Here is a 24,465-nt window from a genome sequence, read left to right on the forward strand (position 1 = left end):
CTGCCTGCACTTATGCACAGAGCACCGCCTCCCCACCATAGCCTGGGGGTGACTTCAGGTCCTCTCCTGCCCCCGGGGGGACCGGTCAGAAGGCAGCGGAGCTGGGGGTGGGGGGCATAGAGGATGCTGTCACCACCCCTCATGGCCTTCTAGACCAAAGAGGAGAAAGGGCACCAAGAGCCCAGGAGCTGCCCTCAAGGGAACCATGGGGGCCCTAGAAGACAGAGGAGAGGGAGCTGCATGTACTGAGCACTGACTGTGAGCACACAGTGCCAGGAACGTGACACTCCTGTCCAGTGTCACAGAGCTCCAAAGCCTAGGGAAGCAGAAGGAAGGCCCCCTCCCTCCACTTGCCCTTCTCCCTGTGTGCAGTCTTTAGAGGGTCCTCACTCACTGAAGAAACATGAGCTGGGGAGGTTGGGGGGAGCAGGGTGTCACCATCGACCTCCAATCCTGCTTTCCAAATACGGCCATCAAAGAGAGCCTCAGGCCCCACAGCCAAGAGTCAAGGTTGGATGAGGGGGAATTCCAAAGGGAATTCCCTTCAAGTCCATCCCCCTTTTGTTTTTGAACTGCTCGACCTATGCCTGCCTCAAACCCTGCCAGGGCAGGGCCAAGGGCAAGCAGATCTGAGCAGAGTAAGTTCTAGCGCCGTGATTAAAATCAGTATCCCATGTAATGCAACGTGACTTGCTCATATCATTCCCCCTTAAACTTGAAAACCACACTTTCTTGCAGTTGGAATTATTATCCCTATTTACACTGGAGAAAAGGGAGGCTCTGGGAGACCAAGGGACCCACCCAGGATCCACCAGTTAAGAAGTAATTGATCCAGGTGTGGTGGGCTGGATAATGGCCCCCAGAACTATAGCTTTGAATGTTCCCTGATAGCACAAAAGGGACTTGGCCGATATAATTAAGTTCAGGATCTTAAGATGGGGAGAGGCTGTTGGGTTTATCCAGATAGGACTGGTGTGATCACAAGTGTCCTTGTAAGAAGGGGCAGAAGGAGGCTAGACACAGAGAGAAGGAGATGTGACCCTGGGAGCAGAGGCTGGCCTGGTGCCAGGACGGGTCCCAGCCAAGGAAGGTGACAATCAGAAGCTAGAAAAGGTATAGATGCTGATTCTCCCTCAGGCCTCCAGGGAGCCAGGACTTTGGCCCAGGAAAGCTGATTTCAGATTTCTGGCTTCAGAACTGCAACAGAATAATTTGTGTTTTTTGAAGCCATCAAGTTTGTGATCATTTATTAGAGCTGCCATAGAAAATTAAAATCTCAAATCTCCCCACTTGGCATTTCCTCACTGCTCAGCTATATGGTAGATCCTGCTGGCTCTGCTGCTGACAGGGGAGCGGCCTGATCTGACACCTTCACTCCCCTATACCCAGAGACTCCTGAAGTCCAGACCGTGGCGTGTCATCACTATATCCCCAGGGCCTGATATGTAACAGGTGACCAGGAAGTGGGACTCGCCTTCCCCCCCATTAAGAACAGCACACCCGGGGCGCTTGGATGGTTCAGTGGGTTAAAGCCTCTGCTTTCAGCTCAGGTCATGATCCCAGGATCCTGGGATCGAGCCCCGCATCAGGATCTCTGCTTAGCAGGAAGCCTGCTTCCTCCTTTCTCTCTCTCTCTCTCTCTCTCTCTGCCTGCCTCTCTGCCTACTTGTGATCTCTGTCTGTCAAATAAATAAATAAAATCTTTAAAAAAAAAAAAAAAAAAAAGAACAACACACCCTACTCATGGCTCCTGTGAGTTTTCCCTTAGCTCCCATCCTCCCTAGGACAGAGGCCCTGCCTATCTAACCATCTCCTATGTGTGGCCTGTGTGGCTTTTGTGACTTCTTGGCCTCCCACACCAGAGGAAGGGAAAGGTGGTCAGGTAGGAGGCAGAGGAATTGCAGTCAGATTTTGGGCTCAGATCCCAGCCGGCTGGGAAGCTGTGGGCCAGGCCTTTAGCCACCTGTACCTTATGCTTTCATTTGAAATGGGACATTAGCAGCCCCTCCCAGAGCTGCTCTGAGGATAAAACGAGGTGATGTCTGCCAGTGAGTTATGCACGCTCAGGCTGTGTTACTCACCAGCCTTCACCGGGTGGGTTGCTGAACTTCTCTGAGCACTAGCCCGCTCATGAGCACCGAGCTCTGCCTGGCAGGGCTAACTGAGAGCAGGGCTGCAGCCTCTTGTCCTCCTGGACAAGTCCGGGCGCTGGGGTAGATAAAAGGTCTTAAGAAGAGTAAGGTGAGGCCAGATTATGAAGGACCTTGAATGGCACCTTTCACCCGTTGTTTCTGCAAGCATTTACTGCACACCAACCCAATGGCAGACTCTGATTTAATGGTGTCCACACAAGGCACAAGGTCCCTGCCATCATGGAGGGATCAGACAAGCTCCAGAGGAGGTCAGCCATTGAGCCACTGTAGACTTTTGAGCAGAGATTGAATGTGTTGACGTCTGTGAGCATTGGTCTGACTTTTCTAGATGAGCCCAGCAGAACAGAGAGGCTAGGGGCAGAGTCAGGATGATTGGGTCAGTTCAGGGAGGAAGGGGGAAGGGGCTGGCTGAGCTCAGTGACAGCAGGAGCGTGAGTGCCTGCCTGTCACCCCAGACCCTGTGCTGATTTGTGTTCATGAACCCAACTCCCGGGCAGGTCCCAGAGTAGATGCCCTGTTGCGGGAGGGGGGTGGGATGGGGTGTCCCAACAGCATTCGGGCACAAGAGAGATAGGGAAGAATTCAAGATGATGGAAAGTGGAATGGCCTTGAAACACTTGGGTCCCTCAGTGGGGGTGCCTGCTCAAAGCCCCAGTCCAGCTGACTCTCTGAAGCCTCGGTCACAGCCCTGGTCAGGTCACCAGTAGTTCAGCCCAAGCCTCTGCTGTGGTAAGTGTGCTGAAGCAGGGCCGCAAAGCTGAGGTGGCGTGCCCCTCGGGCCTCAGGAGAGTCCACACAGGCTGTGCAGCTAGGCCGGGAAGACTTGAATACTTGTGTGAGAAAATCAAGAAGGGTGGAAATTCATAAGCCAAGGAGACAACCTGACATATTAGAAAAAGAAGAACAGAACAAATCTAAAGTAAGTAGATAAGAGGAACTAACAAAGGTAACAGCAGAAATTAATTTCTGTAAAAAACTTTTTTTGTTAAGATTTATCAAGAAAAACAAAATCTAAATAAATATTAAGACGGAAAAAGGAAATGTCTGCAGATGTTAAAGACATTCAAGATTTAAGAGGATGTTCTGAACAACCTTCTTGCAATAAAGAAAACACATAGGAAATGTAACTTTTTTTTTTTTAATGAAGACTTACCAAAACTGACTCGAGAAGAAATTGAAACCATATGGAAATTGAAAACTGAAAGAAATTGTCAGTTGATAAACACCTTTTCTCAACAAAGACCTTGGTCCAGACACTTTACCAGTAGATTATAATGAATGTTCAAGGAAAAAATTTCAGGAGGAACGCTCCCCAATGCATTATGAAGCTACGTAACCCTGCCGTCAAATCCCGACGAAGAGAGGAAAATTAGAAGCTAATATCACTCATGTAAATATACATAATTTTCTTGAAATCCTCAACAAAATACTAGTGAACAGAATCCAGAGACATAAAAAAGTCGAGGCTCTGGAGTGCAGAGTTGGTTTAACATTAAGAAGTCACTTCAAATATTTACATTAACAAATTAAAGGACAACAATCATATTCCCATCAATAGATGAAGTGAAAGCATTTGATAAAACCTGCCACCCATCTGTTATATTTTTAAACATAGAAAACCAAGAATAGAAAGGAATTCCTTAGTCTGATAAAAGATATCTACAAAAAGCCTACAGCAAACATCACACTTATAAGGAAGAATTATTGAAAGTATTCCATTTAGGTTAGGGACATTGACAGCACTCCCGTCAAGCATCGTTTTGGAAATCCTAACTAGTACAGTAAGGCAAAAGAAAATAAAAAGTGTTGGAATTAGAAAAGAAAAGACTTGGGGGATGCCTGGGTGGCTCAGTTGGTTAAGCAGCTGCCTTCAGCTCAGGTCATGATCCCAGCATCCTGGGATCGAGTCCCACATCGGGCTCCTTGCTTGGCGGGGAGCCTGCTTCTCCCTCTGCCTCTGCCTGCCACTCTGTCTGCCTGTGCTCACTCTCGCTCCTCTCAATCTCTCTGACAAATAAATAAATAAATCTAAAAAAAAAAAAAGAAAAAGAAAGAAAAGACTTGGTTATGGATAATATGTTTACCTAAATTCAAATCATCTGATATGTTATTAGAATTCTGGTATTCAATAGGTTTCTGGAGGAAAAATCAACGAAAAACAAACACCAGAAACAAAAAGATAGAAAACAGAATTTTTAACATACCACTTAAAATAATTAAACATATGAAATAGGCAAGGTTAATCTCACAAAATTTGTGCCAAGACATTTGTGGAAGAATTACTAAAACTTGAGGCAAGGCATGAAAGAAGACCTGTATAGATGAAGAGACTATGCCATGATCCTGGATTGGAAAACCCAACATATTAAAGATGTCAATTCATCCCTAAGTGGATGATGAAATTTGATTTATTTCTGATCAAATTCCAACTTTTGGGAAACTTTAAAAGCCAGTCCCAAAATTTTTATGAAAATGATCAAGAATTCAACCCACTCGTAAGACTTAGTGTAAAGCCAGAGCATTGAGGATGGCAAATAGACTGATGTAGAGCTCAGAAGACTTGCTCAGTGGGAGATACCTATACGTGGCAGAGATGCCCTGTGGAGCAGGGGACAGGGTGTTGGACTTAAATAACTGTGCTGGGACTACTGGTAATCTGATGGAAAACAATAAAATTGAACCCCTCCTTCCTACCCTACATAAAAATCAATTCCAGGTGGATTAAGTACCTAAATGTGAAAAGATAACACTTTCAAAAGACAATATAGGAAAATACATTTATGGCCTCAGATTAGGAAAGAATTTCTTCATTGAGATACAAAAAAATATAAATCATAAAGGGAAAGATGAGTAAATAGGCCACATTAAAATAAAAAGCCCTGTCCAAGACTTTCAAGAGGGTAAAAGTATAAGCCATGGTGAAGGAGAAGATATTTCCCGCACATATAATCGACAGTATCCTATAAACAGGGCCTGTGAATTAAGTTGAAAAGACAAACACCCCAACATAAAAATGGACAAAGGCTATAAAAAGGAATGTCATAGAAGAGAGAGTATTGAAAGGTCCACAATTTATGAAAAGTTGCTAACCTCCGTTAGTAGTCAGAAAAATGCAGATTAGGAAGTGGAGATGCAATGTGGGGGCGTTGGGCAGTAGGAAAAGAATAAATGAAACAAGATGGGATCGGGAGGGAGACAAACCGTAAGAGACTCTTAATCTCACAAAACAAACTGAGGGTTGCCAGGGGGAGAAGGGTAGGGAGAGGGTGATTGGGTTATGGACATTGGGAAAGGTATGTGCTATGGTGAGTGCTGTGAAGTGTGTAAACCTGGCAATTCACAGACCTGTACCCATGGGGCTAATAATACATTATATGTTAATAAAAAAATTAAAAAATTAATAAATAAATTTTTAAAAAAGAAAAATGCAAATTAAAACACAGTGAGATCCAATGTCACAACCCTTAGATTGACAAGAATTAAGAAATGTCATAAGGAAAAAAATGTATTAAAGAACTGGTGAGAATATGGAGTCACAGGAACGCTTAGACATTACTGTTGGGAAAGTAAAGTAATACATCCACACTGTAAGGTAATTTGGCAACAAAACAACTGGAAAATTGGAGCGTAACCCCAGATGACCCAACTGTACCACAATGAAGTATTCACCCTAGAAAAACCCTTGAACAAGTCCTTGAGAGACATGCGATAGTACTTGTTGTAACATCATTTACAACAGCAAAAACAGGATGCCACTTACGTGTTCCTCAGTAGTTGAGTGGATACATTCATTTTACACAAAATACAAGTACAAATACACGTAGAGACGAGATTTATTATCAAGTGATGTTTTCGATTTCCCTTCCTGTGAAGTTTATTTGGCTTTGCTTGCTATCAAAGCCTCTTCTCATCCAGGGCTGCCATTGTCTGTGGCTTAGTTTGTACACCAAACAGAAGACCTTGAGAGGGTGAGTGGGAGCTGAAATCCAGCCTTGCTCTGCTCCCTAAACCATGCGCCCAGGTGCAGGGTATGTCTCTCCAGAGAAAGGGGGCACCTTTTAGTTTGCCCAGTAACGTCATCTGTTCCCTAAACCAGGTGCTTGCAAGTCTGGCTCTGCCCAGTGGGAGGCATTTCTTTTTAATTCATCCCACCCAGAGGGAGCATCATTTCTAATTCACACAAAGGTACTTTTTAGGTTTGTAGGAGCCCTGCCCTGTCCTCCACCCAATATTTCCATGCCAGGAGAATCCTGTCCTAAGGAGGCAGGTACCCAGGCTTGTTTCACGCAACCAGGGAAATGGGGAGGGGGCAGGTAGAAGCTGAAGCAATGCCTTGTCCTGCCTTTGTCATGAAGAATCCAAGTAAAGGGTCGAGGGAAGGAAAGAATACTGAAAAGAAGCCAGAGAGACACAATTGATTGTAATAAGGAGAGCTAGGGGTGAGCACGGGAAAGAGCCAGAAGAGTGCCAGAGGACTCATGCCCTGGGGAGCTTTCTGTGCTTTACGGAGTGGGAGTCCTAGGCAGTTGGGAGAAGGAAGAAACTCAAAGAGAAGAGAGAAGGGAATGTTAAGAAACATGGCTAAGAGTTATAAATTGGATATCCTTTAATGTAGAGATTCAAATCTATTTTTGAAAGAAGAGATATAGTTGAGCTATGGTTGAAATACAAGAAACTGTGCATGTTTGAAGTATAAAATGTTATTTGTTGTGATATGTGGCTACACTTACAAAACCACCACAATCAAGTTATGAATATAGCCATCACGCCCAAGAACTTCTTTTGGAGGCCCCTTTTTGTCCCCTTCTTCCATTGTGCCCATCCTGCCATCCCCCAACTCAAGGCAAATACAGATCTATAGTGACTTCTTGTCACTATAGATTACTTTGCATTTCCTAGAAGTATATATAAATGGAGTCATCCAGTGTGTATTCTTTCTTAACTGGCTTCTTTCACCCAGTGTGATTATTCTGAGATTCACTCATATTGTTGTGTATATTTGTTCCTTCATTCCTTTTTATTGCTAAGTAGAATCATAGTATTCCATTGTGTGGATGCCACAGTTTGTCTCTCCGTCCATCTGTGGGTGGACATTTGAGTTGCTTCCAGTTTAGAGCTATTACAAATGAAGCTACTGTGAAAGTCACATACAAGTCTTTATATGGACATATGCTTTCATTTTTCTTGGGTAAATACCTAGGAGTGGAAATATTGGATTATATGATAGGTGAATGGGTAACTTCTTAAGAAATCGTCCAGCTTAGGACTTTCCAAAGTAGTTGTACCATTTTATATTTTATCATTATTCTATTAGCAAATCAGATTTCATTAAAATTTATAACTTCTGCTCTAAGAGACATTGTTAAGAAAAGGAAAAAGCAAGCCACAGGGTGAGAGAAAATATTTGCAAAGAATGTAGATCTGAAATTGCAAAGAGACTGGTACAAGGATTACATTTTAAAAGGGAGCTTGGGAACCCAAGGGCATCTCCAGTCAGGGGAATTTTAGACCCAGGAGCCAGGAGAAAGTGTGATGGGACATGATCTCTGGTAATACATCTGGAGGGCGGAGGGCTTGGGCTCTTCTTGGCTCTTGAGCAGACAGCTGGAGAAAGGTGGGTCTCAGCAAAACAACTCTGGTTGCCAGAGGATGAATTTTCTTACAGTCAGGAACTCCAGAGATAAGACAAGTCACCCGGATAGGCAGTAAGTGCCCCTCAGCAGAGGATGCAACTCAAAGCCAAGTTTGGATTGGACCCAGGGAGGGGCAGAGAGTTCTAGAACTTTCTAAATGTGTCCCTGTTGCTTTTTCTTTCTCCAATTACACAAAGGCTTGGGCCCAGGTAAGAAGTCCGCAGCATGAGTATCTAATGCTTAGCTTTGACCCCGGGCCAGTCCTGTCTCCCCATGGGACCCTCCATTCTGTCCCCACCTCGTGTGTCTCCTTCACAAGTGCTATCCATTCGATATTACAGCAGTCTAGGAACCCTCACCATCTATAATCTCTCCCTCCCACTGATTTTTTTTTCTTTTAATGTGTCTTCTTCCTGGATATTACTTACTCTTAACTTTTAAATATCTGCCTCTGTTAAAAAAAAAAAAAAAGAAGAAGAAGAAGAAAGAAAGAAACAACGACAACAAACACAAAAACAAATGAATGCCTGGAACAGATTTATAAAGAATGCTCCTGTAGAGGCGGCCGGATTAATTATTCAGCACCCTTTCCCTTTGTAACTATTTATTGTCTCATAAGCATTTATATGGTACCTATCACCACAGATCTCGCTCATGCTGGAGACATAATTTCCAGGGACTGACTACTTGTCTAAGATGCATAGACAGTATTGCAGTACTATTTTATTTCTGACTGTAACAGCACGTGCCATTGTTGGGTAATTGTGTTCATGTTTTTAAATGTGAAAAATAATCAAATATAACTTGAAAGAGATTGTACAGTAATTCAAGGGGATATTAAGCCACCAGGAAGTTAGTCGGCAAATAAATAGGCGTTTGTGGCTGTCTGGGTGACCGATGGGGGAGCTGCCTGGCTGTGGGGGAGGAAGAGGGGGTGTGGGAGACAAAGAGCAGGATCCAGCTGCTCTACCGACCTGCTGCCACGTAGGTGTGGGGGGCGGAGAGGGAGCCTCCCGGGACCAAGAAGAGAAGGCTGGAAGTTACTGGGTCTCCTCTAAGGGAGCCAGACACAGAGGAAAGGGCGCATGGCCATCCTAGGATGAGAAGCAGAGGGCTGGATTATAAAAGGCCTCAGGTTTTCAGCTGTGTTTGTCTGAGCGACATCAGATGTCAGACTCTCAAGGGCCCTGGTGGGGCGGGAGAACTACCATTTGTTTATATACCTACAACAAGCCAGGCATGGGATGGGACCCATATGCATCATCTCTTCTTTTTAATTATTAAACTATTCCTGTGGAAATAGGATCACTGCTCTCCCATTTCACAGATGGGTAAGATGGAGGTCAGGGTGATTAAACAAAGAGCAAAAACCACGTACCTTTCCTGACACCACGGTGCATTTCCCCCATCCCCACACCACAAAAAATACCCAAAACACTAAGGTGCAGTGCCTGCCTCCCAGAAGCTTACAGCCATTAGTTCTGTTGGTTGGTTCTGGACCTTAACATGCCCGGATTTTCGTTCTTTCATTTCTCCCGTGCTTGTTTTGGGGTGACTGAAAACACACCAGGCCGGGGTGAAGGGGCAAAGGTCTAGGCCTGTGTCTAGAGTGTGCAGCGCCCCCTTCCCACATGTGGGGAGAGGTGAGGGGAGGGAGACCACTGGGCGTCAGAGGCAGGCAGGCAGGCAGGACCAGGAGGCAGACAGAAGAAATGGCGGAGGAGGAAAGATGGCCTACCTCTGGAGCTCTTTTCTTTCAGTCCTGGCCAACGGGACGGTATCTGGCAGAGTTTTTGGACCCAGCGTTCTGCATCTTGTGTGCACATGGGAGTGGGAGAAGGGTTCTTGCTGCCCAGATGTGATCAGCTTGATGATCTTGACAGAGAGCAGGAAGCAGTGTCATGCGTGCCTCTCCTCTCTGGCCTCATCTTCCTCACTGTTCCTCAAGGTCATAAAATATGAATCTGTGAGATGTGAGACCCCCTTGAGGTTGGAGATGGGGTTTTGTGCCCTAACATCTAGGGCCTTCTCTGCCCAACCTAGACTTAGGCTAAGGAGGCACATGAATAGCTCTAGTTTGGTGTCAAGTACCAGAAACCGGTTCCTTTTATCTTAGGCCAAAAGGCGGGCCTCTCAGAGGCCTGCTGACAGAGGAGGCAGTTGGGCCTGAGGTGGGGCAGGACCAGGGGCCCAGTGTGCTCAGGGTCCCCCAGCAGCATGCTCCCCTCTCCCCGCCCCCACTTGCTCTCTCACTCTCTCTCCTCTCTGCTTTCTGCCCTTTTATGTCAAAGGCTTGGCCTCCCAGAGTGTGAAACAATAGCTTTCTGTCAGGTCCCACATTCCCTGAAGAAGACTGGCAGGTTCTGCCCATGAAGCAGCTAGGGGTCAGGGAGCCAGCTCATATCGTAGGAATATTGCAGTTTTCACTAAAAACATTTGAACTGGGGGACGGCACTTCCCAGGAAAGAGAGTGCTGGTCTGAACAGCCCGCGGGTGGCCTGTCCCCCAGAAATCCGTCTTCCACAGGGCCCTTACTGCTTTCCTGCAATGGTTCATGGTTCCTGCACCATGGTTTCTGTCTTTCCCTCCTCTCGTTAGGAACTGTCCTCTGCACAACTTTTTCCAATCGCCAGAGTTCCCCTTCTATGGGCTTCAGCTTTGTCTCACCCAACACCCAACCCCCAAGTCCTCAGTCCCGCAGACACTCACCCACCAAGACAGCCTTGGTCCCTGCAACCACTGGGAACTGCCTTTCTCTGTGCTTTCCAGCCACAAAGTATTTATGCCATTAGCCTTGTTTTTTTTTCATTTGTCAGATATTGCCAAGTGCCCAACACAGGCCAGACTCCCTATCTCAGGACTGTGGGGATGGCCCAAAAGGCAAATCACCACTGAAACCTTGAATGAACTCGCATTCAAGGTATGTCCACGAATAGGTAATAAATTCATAAAATTGTGTATACTTCTCTAGTCACAATAAAATCGTGCTGCACTTGGATGCTGAGTATCCATTTAAAAAAGAGGGAGGATTGGCTGAATCTGGGTAATTACCAAAGGAAATTCATACATATGATTATTTACTCATGAATATTAATGCATTAAATGAGAGTAAAACGTATTTAAAACAAAGTGTTCATTCCAACTACGGATGAATTTGCTCATTACTCTTTCCTATGTGGATATTAACTGTGATTTACCTGTATATCAAGCATCAGGATACAGCTCGGTCTACCTGTGGCTAAATTAGGTTAGACATTTGTTGGTGAAAATTACAATGTTAACTCATTTCCAGAGTATTCTTGGTGCCAGCAGTTTCACATTTAGGTACATGACTTGCATTAACATTATCTGGTTAATGGTATAAACAGAAATTTTTTATGGATTTTTGGAATGTAGTAAGATGATATTAACACTATCTGGTTCTGAACTCTATTTATTATGTGTATTATAAAACCATTTTGAATCATGCTAATTTGAAATCTGAAACAATTCAAAAATGAGCTAGGATCAAGGTTGCATCATTTCAACTTCTAAAAATAAGAACTGATACGTTAACAGGATAAAGGTAAAATAATAATTTCAGTGACTCTGGAGTTAGAACAAAAGATAACAATTGGATATAGTCAAAATTACCCTCAAAATTCCCTAAGTCATCCTTAAAATATAATATGTGAAAATATACTGACTTAGAATACCTCCAATAAAACCTATTTTTTCTCCAACATCAAGATAAATTTCTCTTTCTTGGTTGTGCATTAGATATAGAAGTTGTGCATACCTGGGGCCATGTTGTATGAAAAGTCCCTGTTTGATGTGTATGACTATTCATATGCAGGTCACACTCAGCCCAGCACCATGCTCTCTCTAGGACAGACACCACTGGAAAACCAAGGCCAGGAGAGGTCACAATTCACTGAGGGGCTTTGCTTCAGATGGCAAGACTGAATTTCTTCTCCACCTCCATTTCACCCGTCTTCCTGTCTCTCCCTTGCTCCTTCCTCCCTTCTTTCCTCCCTCCCTCAGTTTTCAAAAAGATTTTACCTCCACCTGGTTTAACTGGCATGCGTCTAGCCAAAATTAGAGTTTGAAGTAACTTCATCAACATAGGCCAACCCCAAGCACTTTGCCAACCTTCTCTAAGACCAGTCCGGGATGTAGGGGTGACCATTAAGATATAGACAGATCTACAGAGATGACTTCTTCCCCGGTGTCAGGGGGGTCCACACTACCTTTGTCCAACACCCCTTGGTGTGTCAGAATGGAGGTGAACTTGGCTTTCAACATGGTAAGAACAGGCCCATTCCATGGCTGGGATTCCAATCCTGGTTCCACTCCACTTCTGATTTGCATTGTGCTCTGAGAATTGACGATCTGCTTGCTCTCCACCAAGACAAAGTTTAATTACCATGTTCCTGCTGTGGGGGAACATTCTATTCTGGAAGCCAGTCCCTCTCAGACCAGTCATCCTGCTTATTGACCGATGGCTCTCAGGGAAGGAAATTAGAAAAGATCTGCATTTGGGGCAAAGCTTGGGTGGTTGAAACAATGGCCCTGGAAAGGCCTTGGGGCCCCAAAGGGCTGGTGTGAGTGGGGGCAGGGGTGAGGGGAAGAGTGTGTGCAGAGCAGGCCTGGCACTGACCCTTTGTGCGCCTGCCTCCCCCTGCAAGGCTCAGAGCTCCGGCCTCTGTCTCCATGTCAAATGCCGTGTCTCCATGTCAAATGCCCTTGACCCCTGAGATGAGCCACTTCCCCAAGGCAGCCAACTTGCCCCACATCATTCCTAGCCCCCTCATGCTTCCTCAGCTCTACAGAAATGACCTGTCCCATCACCTATGATCCATAGAGGGGCAGAAGTAGAGTGGGTCTGCGGGGGTCAAGGAAACTATGCAGTGTGTTTACTATCTCAAAAATATTATCTTCTCTCTCCTACACTGTGTAACTTGTCAGGTTCAAGCGGGATTTGGGGAGCATCACCCCAAATGATAACAATTTCAGGCTGTCTCTTTCTGTCCTTTTAAAAACCCACAAAGGAGGGACCTGTGGAAGGTGTCCCACGTGGTACATGTGTATTTTCTTACACTATAGCCCGAGCACAAGCTCACCCACACCCCTGTCCTCATGTGCTGGACATGTCCAGGTCAAGCCCTCCACTCGTCCACATACACAGGCACACTCACACCTGAAAAAAGCTTTGAATGTCTCTCCCAAAAGACCCCCAAACCATATTTTTATTTCATTAGCTTCAAGTGAGAATAGAGTTCCCAAGGACAGGCACCCGCTACCTAGGGTCAACCCAACTCCACGTCCAGACCAGTTTTCCATATGTACGGTAGAGGGTTTAATCTGTGGGTCTCTACAGGTCCCCCCAGCTGCGTGTCTCCATGTCAAATGCCCTTGACCCTTGAGATGAGCCACTTCCCCAAGGCGGCCAACTTGCCCCACATCATTCCTAGCCCCCTCATGTTTCCTCAGCTCTACAGAAATGACCTGTCCCATCACCTATGATCCTGACCACTGGTTGTAGTGCAGAGTTAAAAATGTAGAAAGACATCAGTGCTAAGGCAAAGCGAGCACTCCAGGAGGTCATGTGCATACCCACGGACCACTGGCCATCGAGGGACCTGACCTTCAGACGAGGCAGCCTCTCTGGGTCTCTTCTCAGTCACTCAGTCATTCAGCGGATACTTACTACATGCCAATTGACAGCCACACTCCATGCCGGATCCCAGACATACTGAGAAGTGAATGGATACGTAGACCCTGACCTCAAAGGGTTCATGCCCCAGGAAGGAAACAGAGAAGGCCCCAGATGCAGTGACCACTGGGATAGAAGTCCTCACAGGGGCTGTCAAAGAGGTCTCTAAGAAGGCCATCTGTTTATGGAGATAACACCTGAGCTGGGCCTAAAGGAATGGCATCGCTGGCAGAGGGATCAGGACAAGCAAAAGCACACACACACACACACACACACACCATGGGGGGGGTCTACTGAAGCAAAAGAGTCCAGGAATAATACCAGCAATCATACCAGCAATCATTTTTCTTAGGAACTGCAGGAGGTGCATTTTTTTAACACTATATATTTTTTTAATTTTATTTTTTCAGTGTTCCAAGATTCATTGTTTACATATAACACCCAGTGCTCCATGCAATGTGTGCCCTCCTTAATACCCACCACCAGGCTCACCTATCTCCCCACCCCCACCCCTCCAAAACCTTCAGTTTGTTTCTCAGAGTCCACAGTCTCTCATAGTTCATCTCCCCCTCTGATTTCCCCCAACTCCCTTCTTCTCCCCATCTCCCAGTGTCCTCCATGTTATTCCTTATGCCCCACAAGTAAGTGAAACCGTATGATAATTGACTCTCTCTGTTGACTTATTTCACTCAGCACAATCTCTTCCAGTCCCGTCCATGTTGATATGAAAGTTGGGTATTCATCCTTTCTGATGGAGGCATAATACTCCATTGTATATATGGACCACATTTTCTTATCCATTCATCCGTTGAAGGGCATCCTGGCTCTTTCTGCAGTTTGGCGACCGTGGCCATTGCTGCTATGAACATTGGGATACAGATGGCCCTTCTTTTCACCACATCTGTACCTTTGGGGTAAATACCCAGTAGTGTAATTGCAGGGTCATAGGGAAGCTCTATTTTTAATTTCTTAAGGAATCTCCACACTGTTTTCCAAAGTGACTGCACCAACTTGCATTCCCACCAACAGTGTCAGAGCATTCCCCTTAGGAGATGCATTTTAAAAGCTGATGGAGAGAGGCCAATCACAGAGGGCCTCCTACAGACCTCCTCCTCCTAAAGACCTTCTTTATAGGAGGAGCCAGGGCGGAGTCTGCCTTGCATCCCATGGGAGCCAGAGTCTAGTACAGTGCTCCTGCCTCTGCAGGAACAAGGGATGTATTTACCGAGGAAGTGAATGGAGGGAGAAAAAAGGGAGCCAAGTGCCACACTCAGGCCTGCATTTGAGACAGGTCACTCTAAAGACTGCATCAGTCCCTGATTTCCAATAAAACCATGTCTTTTATGGTGAGTCTGAACACAGAACCGTTCTTAGTTTTTTTCTCTGGCTTTGGGAGCCTAGAAATTCATGCAGTCTTCCAGCAAACAGAGCATGAGAAGCCACCTAAGCCAATGTTTCCACAAGCACGGGGTCTACGGTGCACAGGCCCAGGAGCAAGAACACTGGACACATGATCAGAAGGTTGGTCTTTTCCTGTCTTCTTTTCCATTCCGTGTACTTCAAGACAAAGTTGTATTTCTTGCCCATGTGCCTTTAGCATTTCTCAAAGATAAGCAAATCTTCTTCCTCCAATCACTTTTTTTGTTGTTGTTTCATTTTGGTTTGTTTTTAGTAACCAAAAGAAGGCAGGTGGGGACTCACAGAGCCTTTGGCAAGCAACACCCTTTCACAGAATTTCGTGGCATTGATTTGCTTGACTCTCTTCACAATTACAATGGCCTAATGCATAGAACAAATGCATGTCAGGATCCCAACAAAACAGATGGACCCTCAAATTAGTATATTGCAAGGGGACTCATGACAAAGGTGTGGCATGATACAGGGAAAACAGCAAGGAGTGTAAGAACCTGGGATTTCATTCTGAATGCAATATATGTTCATTATGAAGAACCTGGAAAACACAGAGGCCTGGCAGGAAGGCAAAGCAAGTCCCCTGAACAGCTGCCACCCAGCACTGTTGACACTTAGTGGAGAATTCTCTTCTTCCTTTCTCCTTCTTTCTCTAGAGAGTGCCTTTCTGAAAGCTCACCCAGCATCTTGCAGGTTTGAAAATTTCTTGCATATTCCAGAAGGCAAGGAGGATAGCAAAGAACTGACACACACAGCACATGATTCCATGTTCTGTCTTAAACCTGGCCTTGAACCAGACCACTGGCTTTTTTGTTGTGTTTTCATGTACTTCCAGAACTTTAACCCTGAGAGCCGAGCTTATACTGCTGGAATGACTTCTATTTCAGGACGACCCTGCTGTTCATCTGCTAACAACACCCTAGACTTTTTCCTGGCCCTTTTAGTCTTCCAAGATTAGAATGATTATAGATCTACTATTTATTGCCCCCTCTGGCCTATTTCTTGCTGCACACTCTTCCATGTAATCCTCACCTTGACCTGCTGAAGTGGGAGGAGTGTGGAGAAAGGTACAAAGAGATAAGTTCACGTTAATATGTCACTAGCACAGAAAGAACATAGAGCATTACAGATTCAAAGTGACACTGAATTCTAAGTTACCTTCGTGGGAAAGTGACATCCAGTTGCTTTTCAGATCCCCAAAATGTCAGTATGAAATGTAGATCTATTTATAGCCTTCAGAACTTCTGACAGGGTCCCAAACTATTGGTGGTAAAACCACGTTTCCCAAATCCAGTCACGTTTCGCATTGATTTCCGCTTTGGCATTGGAACTCATTGCCCTAAGATAGAATAAAAACCATGCTAAAAAAAAAAAATGGAAAACTTCTCCCCCTTAACATTTAAAGGAGAATGTTTTTTATACAAAGCACTAATTTGTCTGCTTGAAGTAAATCACAGGACCGTGCCAGCTAGGGTTCAGACTCTAACATTTTTTTTTCAGACTCTAACATTTTTTTATTTCATTTCTGTAATGAGAAGCCCTTCCCATGTCTCTGTAATTCATCATAATAATATAGTATATACAATGTAACAATATATATTGCACGCCTACACACTTGTTCATTCCCACCATGCCAACCTGAGGGAACTGACTAAAGTCATGTACATTTCACATTTCCTAAAGAACCGGGAGGGAGATGGCCTGAGGCTTCATCTCCCTCCTTGCCCACCTCTTCTTCCCACTTAGACTCTTCCTGGCCAGCTCATGGGAATGTTAACCCTAGCCTCCAGGGATTTTTCTATAGAAGACAGGGAGTGGGGGACACTGTCAGAGTAGCAGAACAGAAAGAGAACCTTCTGGATTCCACATCAAATGCCCCTTTCTAGGACATATGATAACATCTGATCACAGGTAATGTCTCATACCTGTCCTTCTGCAGTGCTCCCAGCCTCAGGCAAAGACCTGGGTGTCACCCTTGAAAGCTCCCTTCTTGACCCATAGCCCATCATGTGACACACTCTGTCCTTTCCACCATCCAAGAACCAAGAACCACCATTGGCATCCTGCCTCACCAGATCCTGGAACAGCCTCCCAGCTGCCCATGTGAATTCACTAGCCTTGCCTCCAGTCCTGTCTAGACTTTCCTCTAATCCAGCTCCATCCTCCTCTAATCCATCTCCATTCTCCTCCAATTCTGTTCCACCTTCCTCTAATCCTGTCTACACCCTCATCCAGTCCTGTCCACACACTGCTCATAGAATCAGCTTTCCAGAACACAAGTCTGACCACACCATTCCTTTCCATGACCAACTGTCACCTTCAGGATCAAGCCCTTCATGGACTTTCAGTATAATGGGGGGACAAAATAAAAAACAACAATAAGAAAATCTATTAAATATAACATTGAGTAGTGATGAATTCTCCAAAGAAAACAAAAGCAGTAGCCCCAGAGCATGTAGACCTTGATGTTTAAGATATGGTGCTAAAAGGGGGGGGGGTGTCTTTCCAAGGAGGTGGCATTTGAGCAGAGACCTGGGTATTTAGTGGGTCCTCAGTAAAACGTAGCTGGCTCACTGTCACCCTAAATGAAAGCCTCTAACCCATTTTTCTAAAACTCTTTCTCTCCAGCTAATTTTGTTACAAGTCACAAGCATGAGACTTGGGGGACAGGAGTGGGAGTTTTAATTAACCCGATATGCAGCAGAGAGAAGGGCAGTCCAAAACCCCAGAAGCCTTTTCTGCAAAAGGTCCAGGCCTTGATAATAAAATGGTGCTTTCATTCTCATTAATGGGGCAATTGATTTAAGGACCAGACCCAGTGGATTATTGATCAGTGTTAATGATTGGAAAATACCAAGTTAATGAATCTAACTGCCATGAAACCCCTGTGGGACTTGGGGAAGGCCAATTGGATACAATAACCTTGTTCCCTTCCAGTCCAGCAAAGAGACTTATTTACAGACCTCTAGATTTTTCTAAGGACACAAAGGCAAAGAGTCCCTGGGAGTTAAACAGGTTCTCCTTCCAGTTAAACCACTGCTAGAGCTGGGTGATCATCCCCAGCATCTGGAAGAGGCATCTGCTATTGCCGACACCCCTCGCTCCTAGCGCACTTCTTAAAATCAACTTTTCATTTTAGAATAGCTTTAGGTTTACAGAAAAATGGTGAAAACAGTATAGAAAGTTCTCATGTACCCCATATCCAGCTTCCCCATTATTAACCTCTTACCTTAGCACTGTCACAATTAATGAACCAACATTGTTGCGTTATTAATATTAACTAAAGTTCATTCTTAATTCAGATTTCCTTAGTTTCTACTTAATGTCCCTTTTCTGTTTGAGGATGTCATGCAGAATATCACATTACATGTAGTCATCATGTCTCCTTAGGCTGCGACTATTGCTCAGATTTTTCTTCCTGTTGATGGCCGTGACCATTTTGAGGTGTTACCGACAAGGTGTTTTGCAGAATATTCTTCACTTGGGTTTACTCTGAAGTTTTTCTTATGCTTAGACTAGAATTATGAGGTCTAGGAGGAAGACAGGGTAAGGGCCATCCATACTGCATCATCACATCATGTCAAGGATGCTTACAATCACATGGCTTATGACTGTGATGTTGACCTTGACCAGCTGGCTGAGAGAGTGCTTGTCAGATTTCTCCTCTGTAAAGTTTCTCTTCTCCCTCCTGCCTTCCACACTACTCTCTTTGGAAGGAAGTCACTAGGCACAGCCCACACTTAAAGACCAGGGAGTTCTGGTCTACCTCCTTGAGCATGAAGTATCAACATAAATTATTTGGAATTCTTCTGGACAAGAGATTTGTTTATATTAGTATGGAGTCATGGATATTTATGTTTATACCTGAGCTATAATCCAATATTATTTTACCCTTTTTTGTTGCTCAAATTATACCACCTTTGGCCATTGGAAGCTCTTTCTGTTGGCTCTTGTGTCTCTGACATATCCCCAAAAATGTTGGGGGGGGTGTTTGTTTTCCATCACTGTCTTACTCTCTGGCACTACAAGATGCTCTGGGCTCATGTTGTATATGTCCTGCCTTAACCCTGGAACCAGGTATTTCTCCAAGGAACCCTGATTTTTTTACATTCGTTCTCATAATGGCTTATTGTTTTGTTTCATTTTCTTTTTGAGCATAAAAGTAAGTCATGCTTGTTGTGGGAAGTTTAACAACTCTGAAAAAATAGAGAAAAAGATAAGTATCCCTAATCATCGAACAGCAAAAACAAAAACAAACCAGAGCAAAACAAAACAAAAAACAACAAAAAACAAAAAACACACAAAAAAACACAGTTCACATTTTGGGTATCTCTATGTGGTCTTTTTTCCAGTTGTGGCTCTTGAGAAGTCCTTTCTGTATTTTCGCTCTCAATCTTATCCATTAGACCAAGGATATTTGATAGGTGGAGAGCTGGTCTGCCTCTCTGTCCCGCAGCTGTGATTAGAACATATCAATCCTTCTGGCCGTTCTTGTGTTGTCTATTCACTGGGTCCCTGCCCACTCCTTCTTCTTGGAGGAATCACAGGTTAAAGAAGCCCAGAAGTCAGGGTGTGTCCTCCAGCAGCCTGCGAGAGTGAGAACATTTCCTACTTCTGGGACCTTAGGCATGACCATCAACTTCACTTTTCCTCTTTTCCAAGGATTAAATGAGATAATGTGTATATGTCCTTAAAAGAAGGCTTGGCGTGTAGCAGGTCTTAAGTAAAAGCTGTTATTGCTCTAATTACAATTATTAATAATCCAAGGAAACACACCCCCAGTGATAGCAGCACAGCTTAGGCGGGGCCCCTGAGAGGGGGCCTGCACAAACTGCCTGGGCACTGTCGACCTCATGAAACTGATCTGGCCCTTGCCAAGAAACCGGGCTGCTCAGCTAAGGAACTGTCTGTGCAGGACCAGCAATGCATAGGAGGGCCCTTGGGTCTTCACTGAGAAGAATACAGATGTAGGAGCAGTGCTGCACTGTTGTCAAGAACAGGGGCTCAAGGGCTGGGCTGCCTCCGTCCAAACCCCGGTTCCATCACTTCCCTGCTAGGTGACTCTCACTCTGTAAGTTACTTAACCCGATCCGGTCCAATGTAAGGGTAACCATACTGCTTGTCTACAAGGTTGCTGTGAAAACTCAAGTAAGTTCAACAAATTTAGAACTCAAAACAGTACCAGGACAGAGTAAACAGTCAACTCCTGTTATTTACTATGTTTATTTTTTTCATCAGTCAGGATTCTTCAGGTTACAAGCAACAAAAAAACAAAAACAAAAACAAACAAAAGACAAAAAACCCCAGCCCACACTTGCTTTAAGCCAAGGGTATTCATTACCCATGTAGGTGAGCGGCAGAGTTTCTCAGAACCTCATTGGCTCCGATCGGGTCATGTGCCCATCTCGGAACCAATCACTGTGACTGAGGAGATCCTAGGACAGGACTGGGCACTTTGAGTTGCCAAGTTTCGTTCCTAAGTAAAATCTCAGGGAACAGACTTGGGGAGGCCCCTGGTGATATGTGCCTTTCTTTGAAACGGTTTCCTTCTCCCAGAAAATGAAGCTTAACAGGAGAAGCATTGGAGTGGTGAAGTATTGAGCGAACAGGGCCAGTCATAGACAGCCAGAGTCCCTGTGCAGTGAGGCTCCCAAGGAAGGGAGTGGGGGAGGAGGTAAATGGAAGGTGGGTTAACAGGAACGTATTCTTCAGGCAAGAATCATTTCTACAACATCCTGACCCCTCCCCTAGTTTAGGAGGATCTCCTAAAATGTTTCCCCCAGCTGGGTTAAGATAAAGGAAATACCATCAAGCTGAAGTCAAGAGTCTTTGAGTCCAAGTCCTGGTTGTGCTGTCTGGCATGGGGCAGATGACTTGCCCTGATCTGAACCACCACCTCCCTTGTCACTCAGCAATGAGGTGACCATCCTAACACCAAGTCAGCCCTAGAAATCTCTGGGCTTATCAGTGATTGCTCTCTCGTGTCAATTTTTCCTCCAAATTAAGAAACTGGGCATGCAGAGAAGGAGCCCAGTTTTGGTGTGAGCACCCAGAAACCAGACAAAGTTGGAAAACCATGACAGGGGAGGTGAGGAATGCAAATATATATCAGTGACCAGTCTGCACCAAACACTAATGTTTCGTCATTATCCATGGAGCCTAATGCCAAGTTGCCCAGATGAATGTGGTCACTCATGGGCATGCTATGTGGGGGATGGTTTCCAGGTATTTCTTGAAAGCTCACTTGCAGTCCCTCTGGATGGACATTGTGCCATATTTGCTGCTGGGACCTGGAGTTGGGTTGCTAGTCTCTGGAAAAAGAGCCATTAGGCTCCCTTCTCACTGGGTCCTTCTGTAGTAAACTCAGATGAAACTGTTCTACTAGTCTTATCTCCTTGGAGAACCATCCAATTGTCTGCGTACCCACTGAACCTGTGAGCAATGAGACTGATGTCTCTCCAGCCCCTCGCACAGATGCTGGCATACAACAGGTGATCTGTATTTGTTGAATGAATAAATAGATGGATTTAGATAACCCAGAATTCTCTTTCATAGAGCAGGAAAACATGCAGTCAGTATGACCTTGGGCAAGTCACCTAATTTCCATGGACTTCAGTTCTACTTCCTATAAAATACATCCAGTAATAATTTGCTACCACTTCATGGAACTGTTTGATGATAAAATGAAATAATGTAGGGGTGCCTGGGTGGCTCAGTCTGTTAAGGGTCCAACTCTTGGTTTTAGTGGAGGTCATGTTCTCAGTGTTGTGGATCAAAGCTTACATGGAGCCCACCATGAGGCTTCACGCTCAGTGGGGAGTCTGCCTGGGATTCTCTCTCTCCCTCCTCCTCTGCCCTTCCCCCATTCTCTCTCTCTCTCTCCTTCTCAAATACATAAATCTTTAAATAAATAAATAAATGAGATAATGTATGTAGTACTAACTAACCTCACTTGAATATTCCTTCTATTCCCACTGGTGTATTAGCCTTCAGATAAAGTATTTAAAATGATAGATACAGTGGTATTTGTTTTCTTCCCCCCGAACTACATTACAGTTTAAATGTTTAAGTTAACACTTATTTGTGGAAGGCATGGGTGGATGGATGGCTGTTGTCTAGTAGTGGCCTTCCAACAGCAGGGGATAGAATGGGTGTGGGGGGTACCACTGGCTCCACAGATGTTTATACCGTTTTAGAATAACTACCTTGGACTTCAGAGAGTTCCTGGGTATGAAGGTTTGGCTTTAATTAAAGTCTCAGCACAGTGTTAAATGCCATTTTATTTTTGCTCATAATTAACACTAATGAGATGAGTGGATCACAAACAGCACACATTCTGAGAAAGTGAAAAACAACATCCGAGCTTGGTGGTTTCCATTTTTGCTTTTCTGCCTCCCATGCTCTGTTCAATTAAAAGTTTTGAGAAAATATTGCAACTACACTCCTTGTCTTATGGTAATGAAGCATATTAATTTGAATGTGATGAATACAATATTCCACTGACTTTTTTATTCCCTTATCTACAAAAGTTTAAAATAATGGGCCAATTAAATCAGGAGAAAAGAATGCAGGGTTTGCCTAGGGCTCCAATTCAGCAACCGAAGAACTGAGAGAGCAAAATTCTGTGAAATGTCTTGGTCAGACTCCATCCCCTTGGCTATAGCTGAGAGACACTAACTCATAATGACAGATGTGGACCAGGGAAGCAAGTACTGTATTAGGGATCGAGAGGCCAGGTTCTAAACACTTCTCCAGTGTTGTCTCAGTGAATATTTGTTGAATGGATGGGTGGGTGGATGGATGAGTGGATGGAAGATGGAAGGATGAAAATGGGTGGATAGATGGAATGAAAAGATGAAATCAGATGATATCCCAGGTCCCATTTTTCCCAAGATAAAAAAGTAAGCCTAGCCTGGAGTTTACTTAACACTTCTAAGATCTAAAAGTCAAAGGCAGAACTTGAAGGTGAAGTTCAGCTCTCTGAACTCTTTACCTTAGATGCATAAACTATAAATCAACCTGAGTTCAGGTAAGACAGCCCCTGAGAGGTTAACTCTAAAATAGAGGTCCCTAAAACAGCTAACCCCGGTAGGAGTTTCTGCATCGGAAGAAGGACATCCTGGAGCAGACCTATGACCCTAACATATGACCCAGGTGTCTCTATGAGGACTTCCAGAAGACTTCTCATCTCATTGTGGTGCTTCAGTCATTAAGTCCACCATCCCACTGTGTCCCCTGAGGCAGTATATACCCCACAACATTTGTGAACTTTGTCACCTTCTGATCTATTCTCTACATTGCAGGCATTTTAAAACACACAACTAACTCTCTCTCTCTCTCACACATACAATGTAATTTCTAGCTTAAAACTCATTGTTCCCAGGTTAGACAAATCCCTAACATGGTCTACAAAACTACATGGCCTGACCCCCTGAATGCCCCCCAGTCTTATCTTTCATCACACCCCTCCACCCTTGTCCATTCCCTGGGCTCCTGCATTGGCCTTCAGTCATTTCCCAGACACCTCTTCAGCATTCAGGCTCCCATTCACCTCAGGACCTTTGTACATGCTCATTTATTCCTTAAATGCTCTAGTCCATGTTAATACCTTTTCATCCTTCAGGTCTTAGCTCAAGCATCACTTCTTCAAAGAAGGCATCCCTGATGATACTCCCTACACCAATTTCAGAGTGTGTTGGGTTCTGTGTTTTTGTTGTGATGACTGAGTACTTTTCCCTTATAGCACTTATCACAGTTTATAATTATATGCTTATACTATTATTTGAGTCTTATACCTCTGCCTTATTAGGCCATTAACACTATAACCACTGATTCATTGTATCTCTAGTGTTTAACACAGTGCCTGGCTCATAATAAATATTCAATAAGTATTTATTGAATGAATGAATGAATGAATGAATACCTAACTCAAAAGCTTTGGCTCTTTCTACTCTGCTAACTGCTTCTGAGTTTGGGATTTCTGAATTTCTAAAGCACTACTTGCACTATAGCCTTATGCTAGGAACTTGAACAACTGACATCTACCCTTGCTCTCATGTAGTCCACGGTGTGACAAGAAAAAGATACATAAATACACAATAACAACACAGTGTGTCCAGTGTTCTAATCCATGTTAAGTGCCAAGTTTCATGGAGGCAGGAAAGAAACGCTCCTGTTCCCCCCTTGGGGGATCTTCCCAAATGAGATCTTTCTTAAGCTGAGTCTGCAAGGAAAAGGTGTTGGCCAAGGCAGTAAGGGTGGAGGTAGAATTTGAGGTGAAATGGCCAGTAAGTAGGAAGGCTCATGAGTCAGAGCCTGGCACTGGAGGAGGTAAGTCCCAGGGATGACAACACCCTAGGGGGAGATTGAGGCTGGGAGGTGAGCAAGGACCATGGCACTGAAGACCTTCAATGATGGTCAAAGATGGTCAAGGACACGGTGTGGAGGGGACTAACATGGAGAGACATGAGATTTGGGGAACTCTGGAAGTGCTGTGGAGAAGAGGTGCTCAAACTTCAAATGAGAGACTTCCTCCTCTGAAGAAAGGGAGACTCAGGCCCAGGGCTGTCAATAA

The 24,465-nt window shown here is 44.6% G+C and overlaps 1 protein-coding gene across 5 annotated transcripts in view; it reads left to right on the plus strand.

The window, feature by feature from the left end:
- The window catches only part of KCNIP1 (potassium voltage-gated channel interacting protein 1), a 334,288-nt gene that overhangs the window by 254,250 nt on the left and 55,573 nt on the right, over positions 1 to 24,465 (plus strand). Inside the window, exon 1 of one of the 5 annotated variants that reach the window (XM_032851785.1) lies at positions 16,975 to 16,994. The exons of the other annotated variants lie outside the window; for them this stretch is intronic. The gene's annotated coding sequence lies outside the window, so the exon portion shown is untranslated. Of the gene's footprint in view, positions 1 to 16,974; positions 16,995 to 24,465 lie in introns of those variants that run through there. 5 annotated transcript variants of the gene reach the window in all.

Source organism: Lontra canadensis, unplaced genomic scaffold (assembly GCF_010015895.1).
Source record: "Lontra canadensis isolate GAN:19392208 unplaced genomic scaffold, GSC_riverotter_1.0 scaffold5, whole genome shotgun sequence".
Lineage (NCBI taxonomy): Eukaryota > Metazoa > Chordata > Mammalia > Carnivora > Mustelidae > Lontra > Lontra canadensis.